The sequence below is a fragment of the Myotis lucifugus genome, unplaced genomic scaffold (assembly GCF_000147115.1).
Source record: "Myotis lucifugus unplaced genomic scaffold, Myoluc2.0 scaffold_888, whole genome shotgun sequence".
In the NCBI taxonomy this organism is placed as follows: domain Eukaryota; kingdom Metazoa; phylum Chordata; class Mammalia; order Chiroptera; family Vespertilionidae; genus Myotis; species Myotis lucifugus.
Genome location: NW_005871936.1, coordinates 72003 through 80439, shown reverse-complemented (window position 1 = coordinate 80439; position 8437 = coordinate 72003). Strand labels below are relative to the sequence as shown.

Sequence of the window (8437 nt, the reverse complement as noted above, 5' to 3'; positions counted from 1 at the left end):
GGTCTTCGCGGACACTGGGGACCAGGTGAGTGGGCCTGCGAGAGAAGGGGTGGGTGGGGCTCCAACTCTCCCTTGCTACCTTGTGGTGACAGGAAGGCTTGGCTTCAAATCCTGCCTCAGTCTCTTTGCCTCTGTGCCTCAGTTTCCCCTCTGTAAAAATGACCTGCTGCTAAGGGTCCCAAAGCTTCACTGAGCCCTGGCCGGTGTGGCTGGGTTGGTTGCAGCATCATCTTGTACACTGAAAGGTGGGGGGTTCCATTTCTGATCAGGGCACATACCCAGGTTTCGGGCTATTCCCCAGGTTTCGGGGTACATGCAGGAGGCAACTGATCCATGTTTCTCTCTCTCTCTCCTTTCCTCTCTCTAAAATAAATTTTAAAACATTCTGGTGTCCTGGCTGGTGTGCAAAGTGGGTAGAGCGTTGGTCCTGTGCACCCAAGGGTTGTAGGTTGCTCCCCAGCCCTGGTTGGGGCGTGTGTGGGAGGCAACCAATCTATGCGTCTCTCTCTCACATCAATGTTTCTCTCTCTTTCATTCTCACTAAAAGTCAATGGAAAAAATATCCTCGGGTGAGGACTAACAACAAAAAATACTGGTAAAACCAATTTAAATTTTTAAAAAAGTGTCACCAAGACTGTGTGTAGGGCAGAGCTGAAGCTGTGAACAGACACCATAAATAAAAGTTCTTCTTCCTACTCTGTCCTTTAAAAAGTCTGACGCTGCCCTTTCCCTCACCAAAACCTTTCCTTCTAGGACCCCAGAAAAGATGTCCAGCCTCACGCAAACCAGGGAGAGCAGGTGACCAGCTGTCCCGGTCGCGTGGGACACAGGTTTCTGGAGATGTGGGGCGCCCAGAATCAACCCCAAGATTCCCAAACCAGCTGCGTGTCACCCTGAGGGAAGGCCACATTAAAGCAGTGGGTGTTGCTCTTCCACGCCCACGTCTTAGACATGTATTGGGTGGATGGATATATCTGTGTGTGTATGAGGTGAGATAGATGGACGTAGGGATGGGTATGTATGTGTTTGTATGAATGTATGTATGTGCAATTGTATGTATCGAATGGTTAGGTGGATGCATAACTATGTTTACCTCTGTTCCTTGAATTCACCTCAGAAATAGCTGGTCCCTAATGACTTAAATAAACCTTTCACCTGTGTTTATTACATATGTGTCTGAAAGATTTTGAAATATTTTTAAATTACAATTTGAAAATAGGGATGAGTGTGTGTGTATTTTAGAGACCGTATACTACCATATTGAATATAATGTAAATTACATAAGATATACATATACTATATATATATATATATATATTCAAAAATATGGTTCTGAGCAGTATGTATAGCATGCTACCATTTGTGATTTTATTATCCTATATAATAAAAGCCTAATATGTTAAGTATCCGGTGGTCCGTTCAACCAATCAAAGCATAATATGCTAATGATATGCTAAGGCTGCTCAACCGCTCACCATGACGTGCACTGACCACCAGGGGGCAGATGCTCTGACCAGTAGGTTAGCTTGCTCCTGGGGTACGGCTGATAGGGACTGAACGAGATGGGCCGGACACACCCTGGAGCCCTCCCTCAGTCCCTCCTCAGCCCCAATTGTGCACTGGTGGGGTCCCTCAGCCTGGACTGTGCCCTCTCACAATCCGGGACCCCTCGGGGGATGTCGGAGAGCCGGTTTTGGCCAGATCCCACAGGCCAGGCTGAGGGACCCCACTGGTGCATGAATTCATGCACCAGATCTCTAGTTTTATTATATTTTTAAAAACTTGAAAAAATGTTCTTTTTTTTGGAAAAAATTTGAACTACAGTTGACATTCAATATATTAGTTTCAGGTGTTACAGCATATCATTTGTGATTTTTTTTATCCTTAGCCAAACATATGTTTATTGATTTGAGACAAAGAGGAAGAGAGAGGGAGAGAGAGAGAGAGAGAGAGAGAGAGAGAGAGAGAGAGAGGGAGAGGTGAAAGAGAAACATCCATTGGTTGCCTCCCATATGCCCCTGACCAGGAATCGAACCCACAACTTAGGAGTGTGCTCTGACCAGGAATCAAACCTGCAACCTTTCTGTGTACAGGACGATGCTCCAACCTACTGAGCCACCGGCCAGGGCTGGATAACTTTTTAGCCAATATATACATGTAACCTTTTCAAAAACAAAAGCAACCATAAACTTAAAAAAAACAAAACAACAAAAGCAAATAAAGAAAAAAACCATGAGAACCTTTCCACAGGCCTTTATTGCCTTTGTTAAGTTTACCTCGCAGCTTCCCAGGGACAGCACGTGCTGTTCCCTGAACCAGGAATGCCTGTCCCCAGTTCAAAGTCCCCTCAGTAGCGAACCCCTCCTGCTCTCATTTCAGCTCAAGCATAACCTCTTAGGAAGGGGCCACCCGACACCTTCAGCTGGATGTTACTTTCTCTCTCTGTTACTTTCTCTCTCTCTCTCTCTCTCTCTCTCTCACACACACACACACACACACACACACACACGGGCCCATTTCTCTCCTGTTCCTCAGGACTTTGCACGTATTAAGTAGAACACACAGACATTTGTCTACCCATCTGTCTCCCCCAACTCTGTCAACTACCCAAGTGCAGGGACGAGATATATTTCCGTCCCTGCTGTGTTCCCAGCACCCCCAATAAATATATACATTTTAAATATGGAACGCTTCATGAATTTGCGAGTCTCATCCTTGCGCAGGGGCCATGCTGATCTCTGTATCGTTCCAATGTTAGTATATGTGCTGCCGAAGCGAGCACCCAATAAATATTGGAAAAGCAAGTGCATTCACCCGGCTCTGAGAATGAGGGGTGCAACAAGAAACAAGTCACACAGCCTCTCTGTTCTCATGGGAGTGAACTTCCAGGTTCCAGTCAGAGAAACGGGCAGTGAACAAGGAAGTAGATTCTTTTTTTCAGAAAATCAAAATGCTTTCAGAGAGTTTCAAGAACTCCGAGGAAAATTAAAATGGGGTGATATCATAATGGTGGGTGTGGGTGAGGGCAAGGCATCTAATGCACATCAGGGAAGACCTCTCCGTAAGGGGGTGACCTTGAAGCTGCCAAGGGAAGGACTCCGTGCCAGCCATGGCCAGATCTCAGGGCCCATGCTGTTCCAGGCAGAGGGAACAGCAGGCGCAAAGGCCTGGAGGCTGGGATCGGTTCTCTTTCTTGTTGGAGGAAAAACAAGGTGTCCAGCGTGACTAGAAGGAGCAATCAAGGTGGAATGTGGACTAAGGTTACGTAGAACCTGATAGGACGGTCCTGGGGGGGGCTCAGTGCTGGTAATAGTAACAGCAAAAACTGTAACATCCTATATAATAAAAGGGTAATATGCAAATTGACACCAACGGCAGAACAACCAGGAACGACTGGTTGCTATGACGTGCACTGACCACCAGGGGGCAGACACTCAACGCAAAAGCTGCCCCCTGGTGGTCAGTGCACTCCCACAGGGGGAGCTCCGCTCAGCCACAAGCCAGACTGATGGCTGAAGGTGCAGCAGCCGTGGCCGGAGCCTCTCCCACCTGTGCAGCAGCGCTAAGGATGTCCGGCTAACGATCCCCTGGGGGTGGGCCTAAACCAGCAGGTGGACATCCCCGGGGGGGTCCCGGACTGCGAGAAGGTGCAGGCTGGGCTGAGGGACCCCCCTGAGTGCATGAACTTTTGTGCACCGAGCCTCTAGTTAAATCATAAGGATCTATTGGTGTCCTAGTGGCACCCAATCATCTTCACCCTGGTCTTCACACCCTTGAACTGTCCTTCCCACTGAGCAGGGCTGATGTGTGCAACTAACAGGCTGTCAGAAATGACAGCGAGACTTCGCAACTGTCTCCTTCCCCAGAGGGCGCTCAAGCCACCTGTAGGGAGGTCTGAGCAGCCGGGAACCGAGGCCTCCTGCCAACAGCCATGGGATCTAGCCCCCAGTCAAGCCCTCAAACACGCAGCCCTGGTGGGACTCTGAACATGGCGCCCTGAGTCACCTGAGCCAGAACCAGGCAGCCCCACTGCTCCTGGACTCCTGTCCCTCAGAAACTGTGGGATATCATAAACCTTAAGCTTCAAGGTTTGGGGTAGCTTGTTACACAGCCATAGATCACTCACACCCAAGCCTTCTCTGTGGAGGTGTCACCGAATCCTCAGCACAACCCATGGAGGTAGAACCTGTATTACTAGGATGTCCCCATTTTACAGATGAGAACATCTGCAGGCTCAGGTGCCGGGACTCGCCCAGGCTGTGCGTGGGGCCCTGGGATTCCTGGAGAATTCCTGATGGCCCTGTTCTCCCAGTCCCCTCCCTCCCCTCACCACCCCTGCCCCTGGTTTCCCTGTGTCCTCTCTCTCTTCTCCAGGGAGCAATGATGTTCCATCGGAACCTCCAGAGAGAGTGGAAACACGGAGAATCATGAACGTGTCCGATTTCAGACAATTTGCTGGGCCCAGAACAAGAGCATCTACTTCCAGCGTCTTCACCCTGGAATCCTTGCCGGGCTATTGTGCCAGCGGCTGGCCTTCCAGAAAGCCTGGGATTCCATCCTGTGCGTAGGGAATGTGAGCCTCGCTCCCCATCAAGCAGCTGATAATGATAATGACCTCCGGGACACAGGGTTTGCCCACTCCTCAGACAGCGGACGAGATTTGAGCAAAGAATAATAACAACAAGCCCTAACCCAGTAGTTCAGTGGTTAGAGTGCCGCCCTGCTAAGCCAAGTTGTGTCTTCGAATCCCGGTCATGGCACATACAAGAATCAGCCAATGAATGCATAACTAAGTGGAACTACCCGGCCGGCGTGGTTCAGTGGCTGAGCATGGACCTATGAACCAAGAGGTCAAGGTTCAATTCCAATCAAGGGCACATGCCTGGGTTTCGGGCTCGATCTCCAATGTGGGGGGTGTGCAGGAGGCAGCCAATCAATGATTCTTTCTCAACATTGATGTTTCTATCTCTCTCTCTCTTCCTTCTTCTCTGAAATCAATATATATATTCAACAAAATCCATGTTCCTCTCTCTTTCTCTCTCCCTTCTTCTCTCTCTAGTCAATTCATAAAATTTTCAAAAAATAGTAGTGGACACGCATTGAAGACTCTGGGTTTGGCAGTGAGGCAGCCGATGCTCTCAGGATGTCAGGGCTGCTTCCCTCGGCTGCCACTCGGCCGGAGGCTGTGTCTGGCCTGAAGGAGCTCAGACAACAACGTTCGCCTTTTGTTAGAACTTACACGAGCCTGGCAGCAGCCCTGTGACCAGCCTGCCGGGTGAACTTCAAGGCCACGATGTTTCAGGATCCCAAAGAGTAGGAAGAGAGAGACCGTTGTCCCTGCCCCGGGGACCCACCTGCGGGTGCTGGGGGCTCCTGGGGCTCAGCAGCCACTGGGTCCAGGCTCCTACCTGGGCAGGTGCTCTGACAGGTGCGGCCTGGAGGCTCACACCCACCTTGTGGGGATGGAGATCATCCCATTCTACAGGCGGGGAAACTGAGGCTGAGGGTGGGGAGGAAGGGCCCCCCCAGGTCCGGCAGCCACAACCAGGCGACCTCCAGTTGGGGTGCCCAACGGCTCGGACACTGCAGCCAGGGCCTCAGAACAAGACCTTGGGAACAATAATCCAGTGAAAACTTCGTTATCATCCCACGACGCAGAGGGAGAAACAGGCGTAAAGGCGAGTCCCAGTCCCGTCTCGCACGTCGGTGGCAGAGCCAGCGCACAGCCAGCGCCTGTCCCCTGAGCCTGCGCCCTCCCGATCGCCAAGCTACACGGCCTCTTAGGACCCTCACCACCACCCCACGGAGCTCGGACGTCCAATTCCCCAATGAGAGAACTGAGGCTGCGTGTGGTTCTGCCCGTTCTCAAGGTCACACAAGGTGTGTCTGGCACAGCCAGGAGCAGAACCCAGAGAGCTCAGGCGCCAGAGCCCTGCCCTTGACCCTCAAATCTACCCGGGATTCCCCCAAAGCAGGATGAGGCCAGTGACACGGGCTGGCCGTGGCTCATCTGACTGAGGCCCAGAGAGGGCACGTGAAGGGCCCAAGGCTGCACAGCGAGAAAGGGCAGGCTTCCCTCCCAGACTCAAGAGCTCCACGTCAGCCTCGGCAGGACTCCCCCGGCTCAGCCTCATTCCAGGTCCTCCTTCTTCTGATCCCCGTGGCCCGTGAGCTCCTCCATCCGTGGGACCAGGACTGGAGGCGCATGGGCCACCACCGAGAGGGGACCTGGGAAAGCCGGAGCCTCTGGGCGCAGTGAGGTCCCCACGTAATCAGTTCACCAGCACTGTGACCCCCAAATCGTCCCCTTCCCAGGCCCCTTGGGCATTCATTCTCTCAGTCTCCCCTCCCTCCCTCCCGTAGCCCGGAAACCTTGGCCCTCTATGTGTGGCCTCAATTCTACTTGTCACTCATCCAGCTATTCAACAAATACTTGGGCCTCTCCAGCACATGCCAGGCATGGGAGGGAACCCAGGTTCCGTGGGGAGACAGGCGGTCAGTGGACAAACGCACAAAGGATGAGGAAGTTTCAGGCGGTGAGGAGTTTCAAAGAAAATACCACAGGGAGGTGCGCTAGGTGCCATCAAGCGGGCGAGAGGCCCCAGCCCTGGAACTGAGAGAGCTCGGTGGTGTCATTGCCCCTGACTCCTCCAGTGTCCCCAAGCCATAGCCCGCCCCCCTCATTGTCTCCTGCTGCAGTCACAACTCAACGGGGTCCCCCACCATCAGGTGGAACCTCTGTTCCCCGTGGGATTCTGCCATCAGACACGGAAACAGTCTGGAACACAATGAGCCCGGCTTCTGCCCGCGCCTGTCCCCTCTCTCACGCCCGTCCCCGTCCCCTCCGGTGCTCCCGCAGACACTCACCGTCAGGACGGAGGGACAGGGCCCACGTCCAGGACAGCTGTCAGATGGCAGAGGCTGAAGGAGACGGGGCCCCTCACATGGGGAGACTTTAAGCCCCGGCTGGCAGTGATGTCATTTGCCATGTGGCCTGGATCTCGGAGGGTAATCCTGGCCCGGGTGGGGGACTGGGCCCCGGGAGGTGACATTGGCTGGGAGGGGGAGGGGCGCCCATCTGCCTAATCCCCTCCTCTCCCCGCCATGACATCTTGGCAATTAGGGCTGAAGGGAAAGGGGGGGGCCCAGCTCCTGCCTGTGACCAGGAGCCCCCACTTCTCGGGGAAGTTCTTCCTTAGGCTCATTGTGAAGAGGGAGAAGGAAATGCTGGGATGCTGAGATTCCTGAGAAGACCGTTTGAAAAATGAGGAAGCAGGGCTTTCTGAGCCCCCTCCTGGGTGACCCCTTCTCTCCCAGCAGTCTGTCTGCCGATGAATTCATCTCTGCTCTGCTCCATCGCTCTCTTGTTCTGCCTCTGTTTCCCTTTTTTGGCCTCAGCCCCCACCACTCTCGTCAATGACGTTCCTGTGTCTTCATCTCCAGACATGAACTTCTCACACTTGCTTGTTCTCTCTCTCCCTCCCTCCTTCCCTCCATGTCAATGGTCTTTGTTTGGGGTCTCCGTGCCTCAGTTTCTCTTTCCTTTGGGCCTCAGATTATACCTCTGCCAATTTGCCTGTGTGTCCCTGTCTCTCATTCTCCGTTTCTGTGTCTGTCCCTTATCTTTATCGGTTTTACCCTACATTCCTGTCTTGGTCTCTCTTGTTCTCTTTCTCTCCTTCTATTTTTCTCCCTGTGACTCCGTCTGTCTGTGTTTTGGTTTTGGCATCTGTGTATCTGTCTCTCTCAGCCTCTGTGTCTCTCTATGCCTGTCCACCTCTCCCTGTAACTCCAGTCCACCCTCAGCACCTCGATCCTTTTTTCTCCCACCTCTTAAGCTCCAATCTCTCTTCCTGTTTCTTTCTCTCTTCCCTGCTTCTTCCTCTGATTCTTGTTCTCTTTCTCTAACTTTCTCTTCATTTCTTTTTATTTTTATTGATTTCAGAGAGGAGGGAGGGAGGGAGGGGGAGAGAGAGAGAGAGAAATTGATCAGCTGCCTCCTGCATGTCCCACACTGGGGATTGAGCCCACAACCCAAGCATGAGCCCTGACCAGGAATCGAACCGTGACCTCCTGGTTCATCGGTCGGCACTCAACCACTGAGCCACACCGGCCGGGCTCTCTTCATTTCTTTCTCCCTATCCAGGCACCTCTCTCGTTCTGCACTTCTGATTGTCCTTGTCTCTATGGCCCTCTGTTTTCTGCTCTCTGTCCCCCTCTCTGTCTCTCTCTTTGGATATGAATATCTCCCTGAGCTCCTGGTCCCCACATGAGTCTGTTCTACTTCCCCATACACCCACTCAAACACGCACGTTCACACACAATGCTCGCCCACACATACGTGCATGAGGTCATGGTAATCCTGCCTTGTGGCTGGGACCTTGTGCCTCACCATCAGGGGCCCTTTCTTTCTTGGCCTCCCCCGAACCTCCTGCTG

General features: G+C 52.6%; 1 non-coding gene across 1 annotated transcript; it reads right to left on the bottom strand.

Annotated features, from left to right (window-relative positions):
• Positions 1–2676: 2676 nt before the first annotated feature.
• On the bottom strand, positions 2677–2782 carry LOC111824083. Its single transcript, XR_002827185.1, has one exon. It is a non-coding gene; the product is annotated as a U6 spliceosomal RNA (small nuclear RNA).
• Positions 2783–8437: the final 5655 nt, after the last annotated feature.